The 23,713-nt window shown below is 42.6% G+C and overlaps 1 protein-coding gene across 2 annotated transcripts in view; it reads right to left on the reverse strand.

Annotated features, from left to right (window-relative positions):
- LOC115047973 (junction plakoglobin-like) overlaps positions 1–23,035 on the reverse strand; it is a 115,299-nt gene extending 92,264 nt beyond the window's left edge. For both annotated transcript variants that reach the window (XM_029509247.1, XM_029509246.1), the window contains exon 1: positions 22,920–23,035. The gene's annotated coding sequence lies outside the window, so the exon portion shown is untranslated. The remainder of the gene's footprint in view (positions 1–22,919) is intronic.
- Positions 23,036–23,713: the final 678 nt, after the last annotated feature.

A 23,713-nucleotide genomic window follows, 5' to 3' on the forward strand; every position in this document is an offset into this window, starting at 1 on the left:
CAAGGTGCACAGAGTGTGCGGCAACCAGCTCGCCCCCACTTTCACCAGGATCTTCAACCTCTCCCTGGCCCAGGCAGTCTAGCCCACCTGGCCTAAAATCCTCAACTATAATCCTGGTGGCGAAGAAGTCTCCCTACACCACCCTGAATGATTACCGTCTAGTGGCCCTCACGCCGGTAATCATGAAATACTTTGAGAGACTAGCTCTGCAGTACATTAGGGACTTTGTCCCCCCAGACTTCGACCCCTACCAGTGCGCATAACGTGCGAACAGATCCAAAGATGTTGCCATTGCCATAGCTCTCCACTCTGTGCTGAACCACCTGGAGCAGCAGCAGAGCTATGTCCGGATGCTCTTACAGTTCTGCCTTCAACACAATAATCCCTGACAGACTCACCGGAAAACTGGACACTCTCAGCCTCCCCCCTCTCACATGTGCCTGGATTAAGGACTTCTTAGCTAATCGACCACAGATTGTGAGACTTGGCCCCCACCTCCCCTCCACCCATACGGTGAGCATCGGCTCCCCAGAGGGCTGTGTGCTGAGCCCCCTCCTGTACTGCCTCTACTACAGGTGCATTAAGACTAAGTCAAACAGATTCAAGAACAGTTTTTTCCCCAAAGCAATAACTACCCTGAGCTGTCATATGCACTGACTCTCATAGACTCTGCAATTGATCAAACCTTCAATGTGCAATATTCCATGTGTGCAATGTACATCTAATTACTCATATTCACTACACTTACTTCAAGCATAAAATATTATGCTTTCCCAAACACTTTCTTTTTACATTGTCTTTTTTTTTTTGCACTGATACTGGTGATGCTCTAATTTCATTGCACTGATGTAGGATGACAATAAAGGCATTCTATTCTATTGTTCTATTTTAAAAACCTTCTCAGTAAAATAAGCAAGAGACTACAAATCCATGTTAAAAGAGATAAGAAACCAGTGAGTCTCTTACACTCAGTAAAAACATGAAAACAGTCTCTCATTGACCACAGAAAGGACACTTGTTTAAAACACAAGGATTAAAAGCAGATAAAAGCAGAGATAAAAGCATTAGAGGTAATAGAGGAAAGGGATCTGCAGCAACAGGTTTAGTCTCTTTCAGGTGATATTCTATGAGAAAGCTCTTCTCCTTTCAAGAGAGACTCTGGTACCAGAGCTCCAAGATTCTCTGGACTACCCAGACAGACTGCAGCCCCAGCAGAGACAGTGCAGCATGGACATCACTCAGCACCAGTCCCACTGCTCCACCAGCTGTTATAGGGTCAGGGCCCCAAACTGTACTAGCGCCACCATCAGGCCAGGTGGTGTCCAGTTTGGCCCTGTTGAGCAGTGGTTTTCTCAACAACAACTGAAGAGAGTCAGCTTTGGGACACATTTTACACTAAAAAAGGGCCCATGATTTAAAAACACTGTGATAATATCTTCCAATTTATCCTTGCTGCCTATGCTCTGTTAAAATCATGCACAGTGTTGGCTAAATGGTCTGCAACACTCTGTTTCTAATAAAAACAATACAATCATCTGCAAATGCAGATGAAACCATGCTTCCATCAAAACCAGTTAAATTAGACCTTGTAGGCTAGAGCATATCTTATTGAAGAGGGGTTCCAGGAAGAGTGCAAAGAGCCTCCCCAACAGAGCACAGCCCTGCCTGACACTTCTACGCACTTTAAAAGGAGCACACAGACTGCTGTTACCTTTCAGCACACTCTCAACCTCACTGTAATAATAATAATACATTTATTTATATAGCACCTTAAAAAACACCAGTTTACAAAGTGCTTCACAAAACAAAATAAAAACCAGTCACAATTACCGCCCAAGCAATACAGCATCACGGGCAATACAGGAACCCAAAAACAACAGATTATGACCAGAAGGACTCGAATTAAAATGCAGGATGCAGTTAGTTAGAGAAAATAAATACAATAAATTAATTATGATGAGGAAAGGGGTTATAGAGATAGAATAAATAGCACAAGTGGTATACAAAACAAATATGTGGCACAATGAATAAAATTAGATACAATAAGATAAGGAATATGGGAAGAAAGAGTTAAAATAAAAGAAGGTGAAGATAAAACAAAAAGCATTAGGATAAAAAAAGCTTTAAGATGAAGTAGAAAATAAAGGTGGATGGAATCACATAAAAGCAAGTCTCTAAAAGTAGGTTTTAAGAAGTGATTTAAAAGCAGACTGAGTCTGCAAGCCTGATCTCCTTGGGGAAGTCATTCCAGCACTAGGGGGCTCTAGCGACAAAGGCCCGGTCATCCTTGGACATAGCCGTGACCGTGGAACGACCAGAAGAGCCCCTCTTGCGGATCTAAGGCTGCAGGCAGGCTCATAGGGTATCAGGACTTCAGAGAGGTAGCTTGGAGCCAGACCAGAGCGAGCTTTAAAAGTGGTCAATATAATGGATGGGTGTGTGTCATTACCTGATTGCTTTGGGACCGGCAGGAGGAACCTCTGCCAGGCCTGCTTGATGAAGTGCATTGGAGTGGCGGAGCACGACCTCCTTCAGGACTCTACGCCAGGTGGCAGAAGTCCAGGACCGGGAAGGAGGCCCCTGAATTAACCCTCCAGTGGTGTATTTGGCTGCCTGGGCGCTGCCCGCGGTGATTGGGTTGCGGGGTTGACAGGTGGCTTGGACGTGATCCAGGTGATGAGGAGGCACGCTGGAGTCAGCTGGATGGCCAAGGACCACAACCCCAGACCATGTTGACCCATTGCTAGTAGTGGAGCAAGAGGATGGTGGCAGGCAGATGTATCCTGGAGGGCTGAGCTGAGGGAGGCCAGCCTTTTGGACTATCCACTTGCCAGGTCCATAAAGCCAGACAGTAAGACATCCTTGTGGAGTTCTTGGGAGAGCCATCTGACAGCGATCTTTTTATTTTCAGAGTTTTTTCAACGCTGTGCATGGCTGTATGTCATGGATGCCACACTGTCTGAACCGCTGGATGACTCTTGACACGCACATCTGGAGGGGAGCCTCAATCAGTGAGTTGGTCTCTTTTGAGACATGAGGCAGTTCTTCACAGAACCTCTCCAGGAGCGTCTGCTCCTCCATATGCTCACTTATACAGAGTTTAGTATAAAAGCTCACTGCCCTCTGTCATATCTGGCCTGGTTGTGTAAGTTATAAGAAGGACCAGAGCAGATTCTACCTGCTCAGGAGACTGAGGTCTTTTGGAGTTCAGGGGGCACTCCTGAAGAGCTTCTATGACACTGTGGTGGCATTAGCCATCTTCTATGGGCATCTTCAGCTGGGTCAGCAGCATCTCAATTTATTAAGAAGGCAAGGTGGTGGGAGAGAGGAGAATGATGGCCAAGCTGTCTTCTCTAATGAACAACCCCATGAAGGACACCCTGACTGCACTGGCAAGCTCCTTCAGCAACAAATTCCTTCACTCCAAGTGTGTGAAGGAGCGATATCGCAGGTCCTTCCTCCCTGCAGCTGTGAGGGTATATAACCATCACTGCTCCCAGTAACCCCACCCCACATATATACATTCAATTTGACACACTGCACTTAAACGTGCAAAACTTCCTTTTGTTTTTATATTGTTCATATTCTTCTTTTTATATTGTACATATTAACATACTATTCTTTTTATTCTATTCTACTTTGACACTTTGAACATGGCCTCGATTTTCTGTTGACTCGCTTAGTTCTACTTCCACCATATTAGTCTCTAGATCTTTCACAGATCTGGTGATACTTCGAGTGACATTGAGGGTGTGCTCTTGTTGGTATCTGATTCTTACCACTTCCTAAGGCTGTTAAACTCATGCTTCCTCTGTCGATAACCACCCCAGAAATAAATGAAGACCTCCCTTAACCTCTTTTCATGTATTAAGACAAAATTCAAATGGCTTGGTTCACTCCATAAAAGGAGGGAATGATCAGTGAAACAAGCAGTTAAAATACAAAAATGTTTACATCAAAATTGTGTAAACACAGTAACCATCTGAGTTACTGTGTGGAAGTTTGGGGTAATACTTATAAAACCAACCTTCTCCCTCTGCATATACCACAAAAAAGAGCCATAAGATCAGTTTACAATATCAGGTATAATGGTCACACTAATCCACTGTTTTTGAAGTCATCTGCATTGAAATTATCAGACCTGGTAAAATTCAAAACTGCACAAATAATTGATAAAGCATGCAGCAGGGTGGAGTGTAAACACACAGAGAGACATGCACACATACAGATAAATACATTTGCCCCAACGGAGAGAGAGTGCGTAGGAACAGCATCAGCCAACTGAGAAAGAGCAAAAAATATCTGCGTGTTTTGAATGCATCCAGGATGACAAAGGTTGCAGAACTAGTTTTCCTGCTCCTGGTCCAAGTGTAAAAAAAGCCCAAGTGCTGCATGCCCCGCCCCTGACAAGCAGCAAAAGTCCGGTCATTACCAAATGACAGGTTTTGACCCATTTTGGCTGTCAGAGGGGAACTACTCCCCCTGGCTGTACATGACTGATATTGGTAAGTCTGTGATTTTGGTGTGTGTGGGGGTGGGGGGGTGGGTGTCTATGGAAGTCTATAACCAACTCCACCATCTTGCTGATGTTGAGCTCCAGGTTGTTAACTGTACACCATGCTACCAGCTGTGACACCGTGTTCCTGTGAGCTGACTCATCGTTTTCCTTGATAAGGCCCAGGACCGTGGTGTCATCTGCAAACTTAACCAGCTTGATGGAGGAGTGCAGTCATTGGTGTACAGGGAGAACAGACAGGGGGGAGAGGACTCCAGTGTTGGTGGTGAGGAGTTGTAAAGCACTTTGGGTACCTTTTGGTTATTGTAAAGGGCTATTCAAATAAAATTTAATTGATTGATTGATTGAACAGATGTCAAAGGTAATTCCGTGTGATCTTTATTTTTGTTTTGCGACAAAAGCTCTGCCCGTAAACTGCAAACATGTAGGTGGAGAGTAACACTGCTCCAGAGTTCTGTAACATCACTGTGGAGGCCTAAAAGGGAAGCACTTTTGTTTGGTTGAAATATAAACATTTAACATTTAAATGGTTTGTTTTTGTACAATCAGCTTTTATCCACTGTAAAAAAAAAACTGACTGGCAGCTACAGCTGCCAAATATAAACTGTAAATCTAAAGTGAAATATCATTGAAATATCAATTAAGAACAAAAACTTTCACAAGTTTTCATTAAATGTTCTGCTGAAAGATTCAAAAAAGTGGCAATGCTAAAAGCAGTGCTAAAAATTCCATTATTCTACAGATACGTATTGTTTAAAGCAAAGGCAAGGTTTGTATTGATTGGCCCTAAGGTCCTAAGGCCCTAAGAGCTATGGTTAAGTCTCTGAATTACCCTGTGTACGAATTGTGCTCTATAAATGAACTTGCCTTGCCTTCAAATAAAGTACAAAGTGCTTTACAGATACATAAAATTCCAAAAAGGCAGATAAAAACACACAGACAAATTAAAGGCAAATAAAAAAAAACAGATAAAATACTTTCAGTTGTCAGCTTTTTTGTAGCAATTGTAGCAACAATTGTAGAAGTTCACCCTTTGCTTTGAAAGTTAATGTGGGCTTCTTACCACTGGATTCCACTGAAAGTGTTTCACAAAGTCCTTTCTCAGTTTCTAAGGCAAAAATCCTTCCTTGTAAGGCAAGAATTTCTTGTTGACATATCCGACAGTTTTCATAAGGAGCCTTTGTTTGGATTATTCCTTCAACTACCAGCTGGTTGGGCTCCTCCTGTCCAGAGGAGCTCTCCTTCACGATCTGGTCCGACTCACTCTTCAGGTTGTCCCACTCCATTTCCAGCTCCTTCACAGACAAGTTGTGTTTGTTGACCAAAGTTTCGTGCACTTCCAAAACACGGATTATCCTGGATTGCAAATTTGACAGTTAAGAATAAAATCATATCCAAGATTTGTAGAAGAAGTAGATTCATTTGAAAGTGAATAAAGCAGCAAGCAGCAGGAGCAGGCAGAGACACGTCCGTATCTTTGTTACGGGCTTTTACAGGTGCTCAAAGATGCTACAATCTCAGGATAGAATACAAGCAAAAGTCGATTTAAGACAAAATAGACACGAAAAGCCAAATTAAGAACAAAATACAAGAAAAATGGAAAACAAAGGAAAAGCTAAAATTACCACAGTTAATTACACATTAAAAGCCAATTTAAAAAGGTGGGTTTTTAGTAGGGATTTTGAATGTCGGTGCTGTCTCTTAAAGGTTTGGGTGGTGAGTTCCAGATGGGAAGGGCAGCAACTGAAAAGGCTCTGTCCCCCTAGGTTCAGTTGCAGGAGGGGTTCTAGTGGTGGAGCAAGTCTGTGAGGCAGGAGGGCCAGATTGTTGTGGTGTGAGGTCCGAAGAAAGGGGGGATGGAGATTTCAGTCCCCCACACCCCTCAAGCTTCAAAGAGACTATTGCCTCCAACAGAGATTTCCCAGGTCTCTGTTAAGTGCCGTCCCAGACCCTTATCTGAACCTGGCATCTAGAGACCCTGCTTTCCCAAGAAAATAGATTGCAGTCAGTGCCACAAATCAGCATGAACCTCCCTCACCCTGCACAGAGTTACCTCTTTTCTGACCTTCCGCTCAGGCTGACCCGATAACCTTATCAGGCAGCGAATGCAAACTGCCGCTTTGGAATGCATCCATACTTATAAGGACACAAGGGTTGATATAATAAGAAATAGGATACTCTGATCAAGTAAGAGACTGCAAAGACGCCGAACCAACTTCTCTGCAAAAAGAGGACTTTGTAGCAGTTCGAACTGTTTTTCTACAAGCTAATTTGGCAGAGGTAGGACTTACACCGAATAATGAATTACTCCAATCACGCAGCCACAGCACCACCTAATGGCGAGCCATTGGCCAATGGCATGTTGCCACCACACCATAACCTATGTACTTGCATTCCACATATAAATGTCTGAGAAAGAGAAAAAGAAAGAACTTCATACACTGTCCATAGCCACATTTCTGATTTTCCACAACCAGAAAACGATCCATCTATCTTTGTTTTACATATAACTTCAAACTTGGGTGAATGAAAGGCATAGTTAAATCCAAACACCGCCCTTGCTATGTCCTGAAGCTAAAGGGAGAAATCTGATCGGACCAAATTTGCGCCGACAACCAGACCACACCCATGGGTCAGCCCCCAAATAAAAGTAGTCAAAATTAAATTTTAGGCAGTCTTGAATTTGGTACAGTTCTGGGGAAGTTCTGAAGAGGAGAGCTTCCCCAGGAGACCTGAGCAATAACAACCAAAGCAGAAAAAGAAACTCAGAAGTCAGAATTTAGCTGCTAAGCTACAAGGGCTAAGTTCCAAATTGAAGCTAAAGCTGCTGGAGACTGGAACAAGTTTGGCTGCACGGCACTCAGCCTCCAGTCTGTTTTCATCAGGAAAGAGAAGGATAATTCGAATATTAACTCAATAACCAAGCCAATCGCACGAAAGACAACACTGTCGCTGTTGAGGGATGAGCCAGACCGACAGCCACTTCAGCCGAGGACCAGTCTAGCTTGGGAGGCCACAACGAAGGACCTCAAAACGGCCGCTCTAGTCGGACATCTGCTCACTGCGTGGCCAGTTGAGTCGTCTACCAAGTAAGGTGGCGTTTATCTGCTTCCCCAGCGGGTTGTTCTGAGTGGTGCGAGGCATGGCTATTAGACAACAGTGAATCAAATTTTAGTTTTAGAGCTCTCCTTCCTCAGACAGACTCCCCCTTGTATGTTGATAAACGATCTGCCATTCGTTCGCCAAAATCCTCAAGAATAACCAGCCGCTTAATTATCATTGTTATAGCATGCCATTCCATTTACATATCCAAGCTCACCTGTTTCACCGCATGCATTGACTTGCACGTGTACATAATGAGCACATTTTTATTTCCCCTTTTTTTCAGGTGCGGATGTGAGTAAGTAGGCGGGCAGCAGAGTTCTGGATTTATTGGAGTTTATTGAGGACTTTGGAAGATGAGCTGTAGAGGATGCCATTGCAGTAATCTACTCTGGATGTTATAAAGGCATGTTTAAGTGTTTCGGCAGCAGAGAAGGTGAGTGAGGGGTGGAGACGGGCAATATTCTTCAGGTGAAAGAAGGCAGTCTAGGTGATGTGGTGGTCAAACTTTAGCTGACTGTCAAAAATTATTCCAAGGTTGCGGATATATGGGGAGGAAGGCAGTGCAGTTTTTAAAAGTGAGGCTGAAGTCAGGCTGTTGTTATATGTGTATGTATGTGTATACATTAGGGATGAGCAAGTACACCACTATCCGTATCTGTTAAGCCATATATTATCCATAGCCGTACTCGGAAATCAGAAGTGGCCGTGGTTTACACAAAGATTGTATTTTTAAGCCTGAAATTGATATGGGTGGGTCAAAAGTTGCTATATTAATTTTAAGCTCCAATATATTTTTATTTACAGCTTAATTTGTATTAAATCAAAATCAAATCAAATCAGATTTATTTGTATAGCACCAAATCATAACAAAATTACATCAATGCACTTTACATATAGAGCAGGTCTAGACCAAACTCTTTATAAAATTATTTAAAGAGACCCAACAGATCCCCCGCTGATCAAGTACAGTGGCAAGGAAAAACTTCCTTTAAGAGGCAGAAACCTCGCGCGGAACCAGGCTCAGGGGGGCGGCCATCTGCCTTGACCGGTTGGGTTGAAAGAGTAAGAAGAGTTACACCAAGGTGAGAAGAGCAAGCAGAGCAGGAAAAAAACCTGAAGAAACAGTGAGAATGAGAAATGCAATGCGGGCTGCATGCAGCCCTGTCTCATCACAGAAGCACCACTTCCGTTTGTCATGACCCAGCCTGAAGGAGATGACAAAGCTGGGAGAGAAAAATAGATTTATTTGAATAAATCAAACTAAACCTGAAGTGTGGAAGTCAGTGGTATCAGTCATGCATATATGGACCAAAGCCAAAGGAATCAAAAGTGTGGCGCTGGCAAGGAGGAAGAGAGAGAACTGGCTGTCAGCAACTGGTGTTTTTATCATCTGGAGCACCAGGCCCAGGTGCTCCCGATCAAGTTGATTACATCAGCTGATTACCTCAAGGAAAAAAAAAAACAATTATGTCACCAAATAGGAAAACCCATAAAAAAATAGGCAGGGCCGTCACGTTACTAATCAAGTTTTTACCCCCATAGCCCCAAAGAGTGGCGCAGATTTGAAACGTTTGAGTTTTTAAAAGCTATGTTAAAATGATGATGGACAATGTCTAAGAGATAAAGGAATTCCTTTTGTTTTTGAAAAGCTGAGGTTGAATAATCTGAACAGTATACATTTTCATAGAAGCTTGAAAAAGTCTTATCATTTTCTTTACGGTCACTAGTTGCCAAGCCTTAATCTGTCTGTCATGTATTTAGTGCTCTTTCCATTTCCAACTATTTCATATGTCAAGCTAGGAGCTTACCAGCTTTCTCACCCTGTTCGTAATAGGATTGTTTCAGCTTCATCAAGTTTTAAGTTAGTGTAAGTAGAACATTGTTTTTATTTCTTCGCTCATTAAGTTCCACAAATAAGTATTTATAAGTATTTATAATAAGGATTTGCAAAATAGTTTGTTTCAGTATCTTTTATCTTTCTTTGCAGTTGTCCCATCCCTAATCTACAGTTTGTGTTTAAAGCTTGTGAAGCTTATCATCTGGCCCGGCAAAGAGACTTCAAAAGCCTCACATCGTATAGCAGCTGATGTCTGATTTGCATTATTTTCAAAATAATAATCAATTTGTGCCCTAATAAACTTTAATACCTGGAGATGCCATCTTGGGGAGTAATTCAAGAATCAATGAAACAGAGGCATGATCTGAAATTTTAATGCTTTAATGCTTTACCAGGATCGTGAGGCTGTAGATACCAAGAAGGAGAAACCAAATTATAATCTATTCCAGAGAATGTCTGACATGTACTAGAGTAGCAAGAGAAAGTTAGTTGGTCAGGATGATTCTACTCATAACTTCTTTTAGCTTGACAAGTTTGTTTAAACCGCCTACATTCCAAGATGTCAACTGAAGTTCAGATAACATGCTGTAATGACAATGAAATTGACTGTTGTAAACTTAAAATGACTGAAAACTAAAGATAAAATATAACAAATAAATGAAGTGAAAAATATGTGCCTTAGAACACTATGAACATAACTGAGTGTACATCCCCACTGAGATACACCCATCCCTCCCCTAGTACACATATCCAAACCATCGAGTTTACCTGGTCCACACCAGCGAGCGAGGAACAGCATGCCCGACAACCATAACAGAGCCCGGCATGAAATATCAGTCATATAAGTAAAACTACTTTCATAGCAACCAAACAGCTATTTTGCACGGTTTAAACAGCATTTCCCTGTAAGGCCAGAGAGCATAGTTCAGTGACTTAAACCATACCAGCCATGCAAACAGGCCTCAGTTTCTCTCTCTCTGAGTGGAAGACTTCCCTCCGTCTGACCAAATCCTGAGTGACGAACCTTCATGGCAGGTGCTCCGTCAGTTGTCACAGACACCAGTTTTTCAACAGGGATTTTTTTTTTCTACAAGGAAGTCTTTCAGTGGAAGTAAGGGCAAAAACTCTTCTTTAGTTAAAAAGTCATCAAATACCATCCAAATGAACACAGCTAGCTGAGCTGGAGTATCACTGGAGTCAACAGACTCATCACACTGAAACCATTTGCACCTCTTCATGTCCAATGCCAGCTGGTTTACTGCATCCGCAGACAGCGCAGACACTCTCCCTACCACAGTATTTGCACCAGGTTGTACATCGGCAATAGCAGACAAAATTTCTGTCTTGCTTCTATGGTCCCTGAATAACATTTCAGCCACTGCGGTTATAGCCTCCTTTACAATCCCACCATCGGCGAAGGGCTTTTTGTGCTTTGTTAAGATGTGCGCCACTTTAAACAAGGCCTCTGTTGCATTGGCCTTCTTCATAGGTTTGGTGAACAGTGACTGTTGTCTTTGATGCGTTGCTTTCAGACTGCTACCCTCAGGAAAGTCCCGTGAGAAGTTGCTGTGGGCCTTGGTGAAATGACGCTCCACATTAGATCTTTTACCGACTGACATGTTCGTGCTACAGATCAGACATATACACTTACTTATACGTGATTTACATTTGTGAAACAAAACTCTGTTTCCCACTTTTCATTAAAGTAGTATGTTTTCAGCCTCTCATTTTTATGGGTACTTTCCACCACGGTCATGGTTACTGCCTCATCAAGCTTGACAGACAGCAGAGTAACTGTTTGATTGACAAGTAATAGGCAAATAATCATTATCGTAAGATGGGGGCGGGACACCTATGAATTTGATTGGATATACATGCATGTTAGTTTTCCAAGTGACTAATCAAATTTGACTAGACAAGTTTTCAAATTTATGCAGATTCATTAACCCTTTGGTGAGATACTTGGAGAAGGGTTGCAAGCTACTGGTAGCTCGCGAGCGACATGTCAGATATCCCTGATCTAAATACATACATACATTGGCAGATAATTTCACTTTGAAATTGCAAATAAACATAGATGGACTTCCTTTGTTCAAGAGCTCTAGTTTGCAGCTGTGGCCCATCCTTGGTCTGCTATGAATATGAATGAACCAGTAGTGATAGGTTTGTTTTGTGGACAAAAGAAACCTAGTTCAGCAATGGAGTTACTGTCACGCCGGAAAACGCAGTGCGAGTGCGTTGCAGGGAGGGCCCAAATGCAGGTGCCGGAAAACCAGGTAGGTGACGATGAAAAACACTTTAATAACGAACAGACAGAGCAGGAACAGAATCTGGCAAAGAACTAATAAGGACTAGACAGGGCATGGACAGAGCAAGGAAATGCAGGAACAAAACGACAATGATCCGAAAAGGACTAGACCGAAAACAGGACTAATGTACACCGTGCTAGACAAGACACAGGTGATCCACATTAGGGCAGGGAAGGCAATCAACATGGGACACAACCAGGAAGTAACATAACGGGGAACACAAAGGAACCAGGACTACAAAATAAAACAGGAAGTTACATGGACAGAACACTAAACATCAGAATGAACTCAAAACCTGACAGTACCCCCCCCCCCCCCCCCAAAGGATGGCTACCAGACGTCACACACACACAGTTTGCTGCCACCTTGCTTAAATCTTTTGTCAGTCACTTTGGTGAAATATATGGCAAAGATCAAATTGTTTATAATGTACATGGTTTGGTCCATTTAGCACATGACACACTCATTTTCTGTATTTCCATATGAAACCTACCTGCAAAAAACCAGATTTTGCCCTGGCCCAAATTATCACATTTTCTGACAATTATCATTGTCAGAAATGAAAATTACAGACTGTCCTTTGAATGGTACCTCTCTTAAAAAGCAGTATTTTTTTGGGCCACTTGTAGGTGGAATGTCAGTGAAAGCACAGTACAGAGAAATGGCCTGTGACAAGTGGACTACTAAAGTTTCAACAAGGGATAATATTTTTGTCATTGGAAATGGCATTTGCCGCAAGTGTGTTAAGGTTTCAGAGCTTGCTCAAAAATGTGCTGATTTTGTGGCCATTACCCTATTTCATACAGATGGGTCATGTTTTGGTGAGACACAATGCAGGTCTGTCATTTGTTCAGGCTAAGAGTAACTAGCTTTTGATCTTCCATGTAGGGCTGGGCAGTATATTGATGTCACATTTATATAAGAATAAGTATAGTATTAGTTGTAGCTTGTGTTCTGGTGTTAAAAGTGAAGTACAAACTTAAGTTTTGACTGGATGGGTGTAAATAAAAAATAAGGGTCAGAGACTGTTACAAAAACTGACAAACTGCGTGCATTTAAGATGCCCTGAAGCAACCAACTATATGATGTAGGCAATGACGTCGGTCCAACATGGTGGCGTGCTAGACAGATAGCTGTCTAGCTATCTGCAATGGCAAAAATAAAATTGACATATCTTTGATTTCAACAACTTTTAAAATCAGATTTTTGACCGGCTCGTTCTTCTAATATATACGATCATCATCAGTGCCTAAATGAGCATGTTTCATGTCCTCTTGAAAGCCTGTGGAATCTTGGTTTCACATCTAGTATTTCTCAATATGCGATTGTAATCTGTGTGTTTGTGTGTATTTATGTATTTAGATTTCCTCACTGGGATGTATTGGGGGCCATGATATTAAGCGTGTTACATGGAACATCCTGGCCCGCATATTCCTTGATGATGTGGGGCGCAAGATTAATTGGCATCAATGGAAAAAATCCTTCAGCCAGATGGCGACCAAGACTTTTCTTCTGCTTAAGTAATTGTGATAACAGTGCTAGACAGTGATATAACTGTTATAATAGATTACATGAGAAATGACTAATGCTAATTAATTTGATTGAGGGCACTGAGATGATCAATGCTGGGGGCATGGAGAAACATAGCAGGGTCTTAAAAAAAACGCCAACTGCAAAGTGCACATGAGACAAAGAGAGCTCAGGACAAGTGACAGAGAAATTCATGTCAATGTGATATAAAAGACAATGCAGTGTTCTTATGTAATCAATGTATGTGTAAAAATGACTCAAAACTATGAACTGATTAATCTTGTCACAATGTTGCCATGTTGATGCTGTTGTTATTTTTCATGTCTACCTGTAATGATTATTTTCATCATTGAGCAATCTGTTCATGAGTTTTTCCAAGAGTCCAAGTCCAAGATGACTTCCTCAAATGTCTTGTTTTGTGCACAGCCCAAAGACAAATAGCAATGTTCTAGATACATGGTTGCATTTCATTTTTCCATTTACGGTACGTTTTGGCCTCTTTTCTGATATGGGTCTCACTGATAACTGATGGCTCTCTTACAGCTGTAGCAAAGCTGTATATTTTGCTACTTTCTCGAGGAAGGAAAATTTTGTCTTGAATGTATTGAATGTTTTATTACTATTTATAGAGGCAGACTGGTTTAGGGAAGTATTCAAGCTTTTTCAGAGCAATCTAGATGTTGGTCAGCTAGATTTTAGATATTTCTGTAGCTAGCCATTTTGAATAAGCGATCTGGCCAGGATCAGCTGCTTCATGAACAGATCTGAAACGGATCTGGACCGGATGAGCTGATTCATGAACAGCTCAGAACCAGGGAAAGTCACGTCATGCGAAAACAACCAGCAGAAGCTGCTGCAAAGTTCCAGTTAACAATGGCAGACAGTGCGGCGGCGTCGGAGGCGTTTCTGCACACACACAAATCTGATGGTGGATAACAAAGGGATAAGGCAGCGCTAAACCTGTGCTATCTGACGATCGGCTGTGTGGAGTGAGCCATGCGCAATTGAATGGATGTGTAGGTGTGCGTGTGTATTAGTAAAAGAGGGAGGAAAACGAGTGACACCATGCGAGGAGAGCAGCAATTGCTTTGTCTACAGAGAGAGAGCTTACAGATGGTAGACGGAGGGCTTAAAAGTATGTTTGAGACAACTCTGTCAGTGTTCTGGATTACAGTCATGGCAGAATACCCTGAGATCGCCACAACAGCACTGAGAACCCTGTTGCCATTTCCAACATCCTATCTGTGCAAAGCAGGGTTTTCTGCAGTGACAGCAACCAAAACAAAATTACGGAGCAGACTGTACATAAGCAACACACTTCAGGTGTCATTGTCTCCCATTACTCCCAGGAGACCAGGAGGCAGAGCCGCAGTTTAACACGCTCCTGCCAGCCAGCCAGCCAGCCTCCCTCCCTCCCTCACCATGCCTGGCTGTCTGTGGATGGAGGAGCCACAACCCATCACCAGGTGACACCAGGCGTGTTGCGTGCGGTAAGCGTGTTGCGTCATTTCCGGTCACTGGCAGTTGTGCTCTCTATTGTGCTTGTGTTGTTTCCACTGTTCTTCTGCTATTATTTCCTAATTCACTCGAGTAATCAGGCAGAAAATTATTTTCACACCAACACTAGGTTTTAGAAGTCAATATCTCCCCTTTCTCCAAAGTTTATAACCGTTTCTGTTCCTCCGCTAATCAAACTACCCGATTAGCAATGTCCTCTAGCTCTCTGTCTCCACTCTCTGTTCCTCCTTCTCCTCCTCCTCTCCTCTCCTGTTCTCTGTGCCTCATGTGTAGTTATTCTTCTGCCTCCTTTTATGATAGCACCTCTTGTCATAGATGTAGGATGATGGTAGAAATGGAGGCGAAGATTAATGAGTTAGAATCCCGGCTCCGCACTTTAGCTAGCCCAACTTATGCTAGTGTAGTTAGCCCCCCCCCTGTAGCCGGTGCGGACCAACCTAGACGAGCTCATACGGCAGCTAAGATAGTTTCCTCCCCCCCAGTGGCTCCCGAGCAGCCGGGATCTAGTCAGGGCGGCTGGGTGACTGTCCGAGACAAAAGGCATAGTCGTAGGCAGCAGCCCCCGGTTCACCATCGACCAGTTCACGTTTCCAACAGGTTCTCCCCTCTCAGCGACACACCCGCTGAAAAGCCGACTCTAGTGATTGGCGATTCTATTCTGAGAAACGTGAAGTTAGCGACACCGGCGGCCATAGTGAAGTGTATCCCGGGGGCCAGAGCAGGCGACATCCAGTCTTATCTGAAACTGCTGGCTAAGGGTAAACGTAAATATGCTAATATTGTAGTTCACGTCGGCAGTAACGACACCCGACTTCGCCAGTCGGAAGTCACAAAAATGAATGTGGAATCGGTGTGTACTTTTGCTAAAACGATGTCGGACACTGTAGTTTTCTCCGGCCCCCTCCCCAATCGGACCAGTGATGACATGTACAGCCGCATGTCATCTTTTAACCGCTGGCTGTCGAGGTGGTGTCCCGAAAACAACGTGGGCTACATAGATAACTGGAAGTCTTTCTGGGGGAGACCTGGTCTAATTAGGAGAGATGGTGTCCATCCCACCGTGGACGGGGCCGCTCTCATTTCTAGAAATATGGCCGATTTTATTAGAAATCCAAAACCCTGACAATCCCGGGTCGAGACCAGGAGGCAGAGCCGCAGTTTAACACGCTCCTCTGCGCCTCAGTCAGAGCGGTCATCTGCCGAGAATAGAATAGAGTCTCCGTCTATGTTTAGGTCTATAGAAACCGTGTCTGTCCCCCGACGACCTAAATTTAGAAAAGTTAATAAACTCAAATTAAACAAAGAGGAGCTAAAAACAAAAACCTAACTGTAATTAAAACAGCCACAAACTTAGTCTCAAATAACACTGCGATCAAATGTGGACTGTTGAACATTCGATCATTATCATCAAAATCTCTACTAGTTAACGATCTCATAGCTGATCACCATATTGATTTATTTTGTATAACTGAAACGTGGCTGCAGCAGGATGAGTATGTTAGCATTAATGAAGCTACACCCCCAACTCATGTTAACTTTCATATCCCTCATACCACAGGTCGAGGAGGTGGGGTGGCTGCAATATTTCAGTCAAGCCTATTAATCAACCCAAGACCAAAATCTGGCTGCAGGTCTTTTGAAAGCCTCACTCTTGGTTTTTCCCACTCAGACTGGAAAGGTGAAAAATCAGTTATGTTAGTTACATGACCATTACCTCATTACATTTGAGTTTACTTTAATGGGCTCCACAGCATTGAGGAATAAATTCAGCTATAGAAGATGTTTATTTGAAGCAGCTGTGGCTAAATTTAAAGAGAACATTCGGTCATCATTCCCAACAATGCCATATCTAAATTCAAATGAGGATTTCTCCCATACGCAGGTTGATGACCTTGTGACTAGCACTATGGCCACACTGCGTTCGAATCTCGACAATGCCGCCTCTCTCAAAAAGAAAGTATTCAATCTGAGGAGGCTGGCTCCCTGGTATAATTCCCAAATCCGTACCTTAAAGCAGTAATCAAGGAAATTAGAAAGAAATTGGCGTTCCAGTAAGTCAGAAGAGTCTCACAGAGCCTGGAAAGATAGCCTAAAAACATATAAAAAAGCTCTCCGCAGTGCTAGAAGTTCACATTACTCAGCACTCATAGAAGAAAACAAGAAAAACCCCAGGTTTCTCTTCAGCACTGTAGCCAGGCTGATAGAAAGCCATAGCTCAGTTGAACCAGTGATCCTCTTAGCTCTAAGCAGTTATGATTTTATTAACTTTTTTACAGATAAAATTCTCACGATCAGAGAGAGAATTTATGAGCTCTTGCCTACATTAGATAAAAATCTCCTACTGAATACAGCAACTCCTGAATCAGCTGCGATGCCTCTTTTACATCTGGACTCATTCTCACCTCTGAATCTCTCAGAGCTAGCTTCTATAGTTTCATCATCCAGACCGTCAACCTGTCTATTAGACCCAGTACCAACTAGCCTCTTTAAAGAGATCTTTTATTTTATTGAGCCATTCATTCTAGATTTGATTAATCTGACTTTATTTCTGGGTTATGTACCTCAGGCACTTAAGACCGCGGTCATCAAACCCCAGCTTAAAAAGCCTAATCTTGATCCAGATGTTTTGGCAAACTATAGACCCATATCGAACCTTCCATTTATTTCTAAAATCATTGAGAAAGCTGTAGCAAAACAACTACACGAGCATCTGGATGGGAAGAGTTTGTTTGAAGAGTTTCAGTCAGGATTTATAGCCCATCAAAGCACAGAAACAGCGCTGGTTAAAGTCTCCAATGACATTCAATGGCCTCAGATAATGGATCAGCCTCCATACTTCTCCTTCTAGATCTTAGTGCTGCATTCGACACCATAGATCATAATATTTTGCTACAGAGACTGGAACATGAAATTGGAATTAAAGGAACTGCACTAAGGTGGTTCAAATCCTACTTATCAGATAGACATCAGTTTGTTCATGTTAACAACAGCTCCTCCTCATGTACTGTAGTCAGTCATGGAGTCCCGCAAAGTTCGGTACTTGGACCAGTCCTCTTTACGCTTTATCTGCTTCCTCTAGGCAACATTATCAGGAAACACAGCATCAACTTCCACTGCTATGCAGGCGATACTCAGCTGTACCTGTCAATGAAGCCAAATGAAGTCACTCAGATATTCAGACTGCAGGCATGTCTTGAAGACATAAAAGTCTGGATGACTGGAAATTTTTTACTTCTCAACTCTGACAAAACAGAAGTTATTGTACTCGGTCCTAAGCACCTCAGAAAAATACTATCTAATCATCTCATCAGTCTGGACGGCATTACTTTGGCTTCCAGCTCCACTGTAAGAAACCTTGGAGTAATTTTTGACCAGGACATGTCCTTTGTCCCTCACATAAAACAAGTTAGTCGGGCAGCTTTCTTCCACCTGAGAAACATTAGTAAAATCAGAAACATCCTTTCTCAGGATGATGCAGAAAAACTAGTCCATGCATTTGTAACTTCTAGGCTGGACTACTGTAACTCATTACTATCTGGATGTCCAAACAAATCTCTAAAAGGCCTTCAGTTAATTCAGAACGCTGCTGCACGAATATTAACAGGAACTAGGAAAAGAGATCATATCTCTCCTGTGTTAGCTGCTCTTCATTGGCTGCCAGTAAAATATAGAGTAGAATTCAAAATCCTTCTTTTAACATATAAAGCTCTTAATGGCCAAGCTCCATCATATCTCAGAGAGCTCATAGGTCCTTACTGTCCTAGCAGGCCACTCCGCTCTCTAGATGGAGGTTTACTTGTGGTTCCTAGAGTCTCCAAGAGTAAATCTGGAGGCAGATCATTCAGTTATCAGGCTCTTCTTCTATGGAACCAACTTCCAGTATCGGTCCAGGGGGCGGACTCTTTAGTAATTTTCAAGACCAGGTTTAAAACTTTCCTGTATGACAGAGCTGATAGTTAAAAAGTTAAAGTCCTCTACTCCTTATCTATGCTGCTGTAGGCCTAGGCTGCTGGGGGGAAGGACTGAGCTTCTCTCTCTCTCTCTCTCTCTCTCTCTCTCTCTCTCTCTCTGTCTGTCTCTCCCTGTCTCTCCCTGTCACCCTCTCTCCCTCTTTCTCTCTCCCTGCGTCTCACTCGCTCTCCTTTCCTCCCCCCTTGCATGCGTTGATAAGAACCATCCTTCTTAAAAAACAGTTTCATCCAGTTCTAAGCATTTATACTGCATTTACTAACCATGTTCTGCCAAAGTCTCTCTCTCTCCCAGTTCCTCTCCTCTCTCTCCCTGTCCTCATCCTGCAGGTGGTGACTCATTGCCATCCCATGTTCCTGCAACACCTGCTGGTCCCATATTTCATGAATTCTGTACTACAGCTCAACTCCATGAACTTCATGCAGCAACATGTTCCTGCCTACACCCCCCCCCAATGCCTATCTCACTCTCTCTCTCTCTCTCTCTCTCTCTCTCTCTCTCTCCCACTCTCAACCCAACCGGTCGAGGCAGATGGCTACCCCCCCGAGCCTGGTTCTGCTTGAGGTTTCTGCCTTTTAAAGGAAGTTTTTCATTGCCACTGTTGCCAAGTGCTTGCTCATCGGGGGATCTGTTGGGTCTCTTTAAATAAATTTATAAAGAGTTTGGTCTAGACCTGCAAGTGCCTTGATGTAACTTTGTTATGATTTGGCGCTATACAAATAAATCTGATTTGATTTTGATGGGGCTGTCATATTACAGTGAAACAAGCTCAGGGCTTGCACTGACTCCCCCTTAGGGTGAGTTGCATTTTTCATGCACTTTATATTTCTTTTTGGGGTGTATCTTTTGTTGAAGACATGTTTAACCTGGGGCTGAGAGGCTGTTACTCGTTGCATAAAGTTGCATACACAGTGGACTCACGTTTTTATTACATTTGCCAGTTTTTATGCCAGTCACGTCATTTAATTTTGTTGTTTTTTCCACGATACCTTGAAAGCTGGTCCATGAAAATATTGTCTGACATTGAACTGGTCTGTGGCACAAAAAAGGTTTGATCTCGATGACCTTGGATAATCGTGCTTTCTTTAATTCAGAGCGAAAATATGGACTGTAGGGTTGTTGTTGTTTTTGTTTTTTTCTTGTTATTGGTAGTGTTTTTTTTTTTTTTTATGGTTTGGAACGTTTGTTAACTGGTCAAATAAAAATTGCCAGCCTGAATTATTGTTCCAGTCCGCGCCTGTGATGACAACCTGACTGGATGTTGCTTAAAAACAGTGCTTCTCAATAATTTTCTGTTACGCCCCTCCAGGAAGAATAAAATATTTTGCGCCCCCCCACCACCAAACCCCACCACAACTAAAAGTAGTATTGTTTGTCGATAAAATTATGTGTGCACATGCTTGGTGCATAAAAACCCTACTAATACTCCTTGCGCACACTCTGACAATGAGATCGTGATCTACTGTAGTGGAGGTGCAATTACACTTTATTCTGCTACAGCAAAAAAAGCATGTTCCACAGGGTCACACACACCCTCCCCCGGCATCATTTGACAAGCACTGCTTAAATATAATAATATAATAATATCTGATATGAATAATTAGTCTATAGCCTGTAAAGTTATAGATGCCAGAGGTTGGGGTTTTCCTTGCTCGCAGCAGCCACGGCTAAGCGGAGAGAGAAACAACTATGCACAGTCTACAGAAGTTTCAACAAAAAAGCTTTTACAACTTTATAAAACAATTCTGTGAACTTAAAAGGAATCATAAAGCTGCTTGCATGCACAAATGCATGAGTGAGAGTGCTTCATTTGGAACCGGTTTTCCTGTTCACACAGACAAAGTGACTCAAAGTTGAACTGCTGTGAAAGGAGGGGCCAGGGCTCGCATTTTGTCTGAAGGAGGTGCTAATGTAAGCTAATAGCTTTCATTAGAGCCGAGGAAAGTTATCAACCTTCCAGACCAACCAGCCAGAAAGTCGGTGAATCAGATCAATAAAACCTTATTTTTCTGATTGTTATGTACAGTAGTTACATTCAACAGCACAAAAAAATGTGTTGTTTTTTTTTTTTGTTTGTTTGTGTTTATGGTTTGTTTGGAACATTTGTTAACTGATAAAATAATCCCAACCTGAGTTATCATACAATAATAATAGCAATAATAAGAAATAATTGCAAGTATTTTGATCAGTCGAGGGTGGATGTTTAGGAGTACATAGAAACTCCCTCTGTCTCATCCAACGACTGGACAGTTTCAATAGGCAGCCCAAGGCAATGCTCATTTTCCGATTCTTCTTCCCTACTTGTTACCCTCCTCCTAGACTACTTTTTTTACTGTATACTAAAATTTTTTCCTGAGTTTTCCCAACTTAAAAAAAAAAGCATTTTTTAGCTAGATCTAAGTAACAGTTTTTACTTTCAAATTACTTACTTAATTACTTACTTAAAACTTACTTAAAACAATTTACCCTTTACCCTAACGTCATGCCTGTAGTAAATTCAGGCAAACTATTGAAACCTTGAAGATATTACTGAGGCTTTTACTTAGCTTCTTGGAGGTTTGGGATGCACATATTATTGCAGTAGAAAGAATCTTTGAAAAGAATAACTATCTATCTACCTATGTATCATCTTAAATGAAATTAAGAAATAGTATTATGTAGAGTTGCCGCACGTAATCAGCTGTCCAGAAAATGAACTGGCCCAGTGCTGAGCCAATACTAAATTCACATCAGCAGTGACTCTTTATCATTTCAACAGTTTGAGAGGAAGCCTAAAGGCCAAAGTTCCCTTAGAGAGTAAACAGGTTCAATCTGTTGAAATGGTCAGAAAGTTAATAAATATAACCTCCCACTCACACACTTACACTGATAGAGCATGACTGCTACCCGCAAGACACTGTTAGACCAATAGTTGACAACAGTTCAAATTGTCTTTGACTTGTGTAACAGCAATAAAAATAAACACAAAGGGTTTTACATATTCACGGCGACCCCATATAGATGAGGCGAGGGAAACGTGTCAGTGACAGGCACGGTCGGCAATAACGGGAACGGGAAATATGGGAATCAGTCCACTTAAGAGTGCTGGCAAGTCTTGCATGAGGGCTAAGAACAATCTGGCAAGGAGTGAGTGAACAGGAGAGGTACCAGCTGATGGAAATAGTCCTGATGAGGCGAGAGTGGCAGTGAGTTCAAGTGACTTCAAGTGACTGGAATCCCACAGAGACTGTGACACAACCGTCTATGACAGCCAAAGAACGTATACTAAACAGCAGAAAACAGGGCCATGTGTGTATTTGTGGGTGCATGTATGTGTTCATGTGTATCTGTATGCATGAGAGGGAGCAATTGGCTTAAATACAACTGGTGACAATTACGTCTTTCCAACAGGGTTGTTCCACTGAGACACTCCTGGAGTGAGTGAGTGAGCCGGCAAAAAAAAAATGTAAAAAAAATAAATAAATAAATAAAACACACACATACTTAAGCTAAATTTTGACATTTTAAAAATATAAAAATCATTGAGGTGAACTGAGAGATTGTGTGTGTGTGTGTGTGTGTGTGTGTGTGAGAGAGAGAGAGCGAGAGAGGGAGAGACTGAGTGAGTGAGTGAGTCAGAGAGAGAGAGAGAGATCCAAGAGAAGAATGTGCCAAAATGGATCCATAAGAATCTGAACCTACAGACCTCACTTTTAACACACGCACATACATTTTTATAGAAACAGTAACCATGCATAATGTCCACAAAGCAGCAATGCCACAGCCCAGAGCACTTAACGATCACATCTGTATTAACGTCATTAACACAGCCATCATGACTGCATCTTCAGCATCCTAACAATCATCTTTACGATTAAAGCGTCACATTTCCGCCCACAGTTGACACAACTGACAGTTAAAGCGACATTTTATTTTGTAAATGAAAAGCTGGAACGCTCAAAGGATCGGAGCGAAGTTAACAAGACAGAGAAGCTGCAGATCTCACCCCTAAGCCCCGTTAGAGCTACTAATGACGCTGGAGGTCATTCCACGCCCTCTTCTGATTTACCACGACGTCTCCAGTGGCCGCGCGTAAAACCCGAGCTCGTGATCCGGTCACCGTGCGTAAAGCCACGGCTCAGACGCCTGTTCTTACCTTAGGAACGGTGCAATCGTCTGGACCGGCTCCTTGTCGAAGCTGTGATGGCTTCAACGTTTTCTTCTTTCCTCTCCTTAAATCCTCAGTCTAGACAGTTTAGGTGCCAATCGGTGGCTAGCTTCCCTCGTGCCCTCTATGGCGCGGTATCTTGCGTTAGAGACGTTGTGCAGCAAGCAGCCAGCCGGGCGTAATGAGGAGAGCTAACCGCCAGCGGCTCCGCTGCACAGGCGTCACCGGAGAGAAGGAGAAAGTGAAGAGGTATCACTCTGATGGCGAGGAGCTGCGTTTTCATCTTCCCAGACGTGTTCAGTCAGTGCTGCCAGCCAGGCACTGCAGTGAAGGGGAACATTTAATTTTCAGAGTGACAGTGAACTGTTAGAAGAAGGGATCAGGAGCTGAAGTGTCTCATATCTTACTCTTAAAACATTTTGGAGCAGCCTATTCTTCAGTCTGGTGTTTGAAAGATTTGTAGTCTGTCAACAGACAATATTAAGCAGAAGGGAAGCAGGTGGTATTTAAATGAAGTGCTGGGGAGCTCATCGTCAAGAACAAATAGAAGACGATACAATAGCGCTGAAAACCAGCACCTACAAATGGTTCCATAGTCACAGACTCTACCATCTCTGCCAACATTCTTAAACTTCTTATGCAGAATGACAATCACGATACTGTGTGTGAGAGTCTTTGGAGGCCATCCAAAAGCTCAAGAATTGGGTTCTTTAGCCTAGATGGCTGCTTTAGATCTGCACCCAAGATCAATGGGTGTCCAACCATCAAAATTTAGTCATTTC

This window comes from Echeneis naucrates, chromosome 8, assembly GCF_900963305.1.
Source record: "Echeneis naucrates chromosome 8, fEcheNa1.1, whole genome shotgun sequence".
Lineage (NCBI taxonomy): Eukaryota > Metazoa > Chordata > Actinopteri > Carangiformes > Echeneidae > Echeneis > Echeneis naucrates.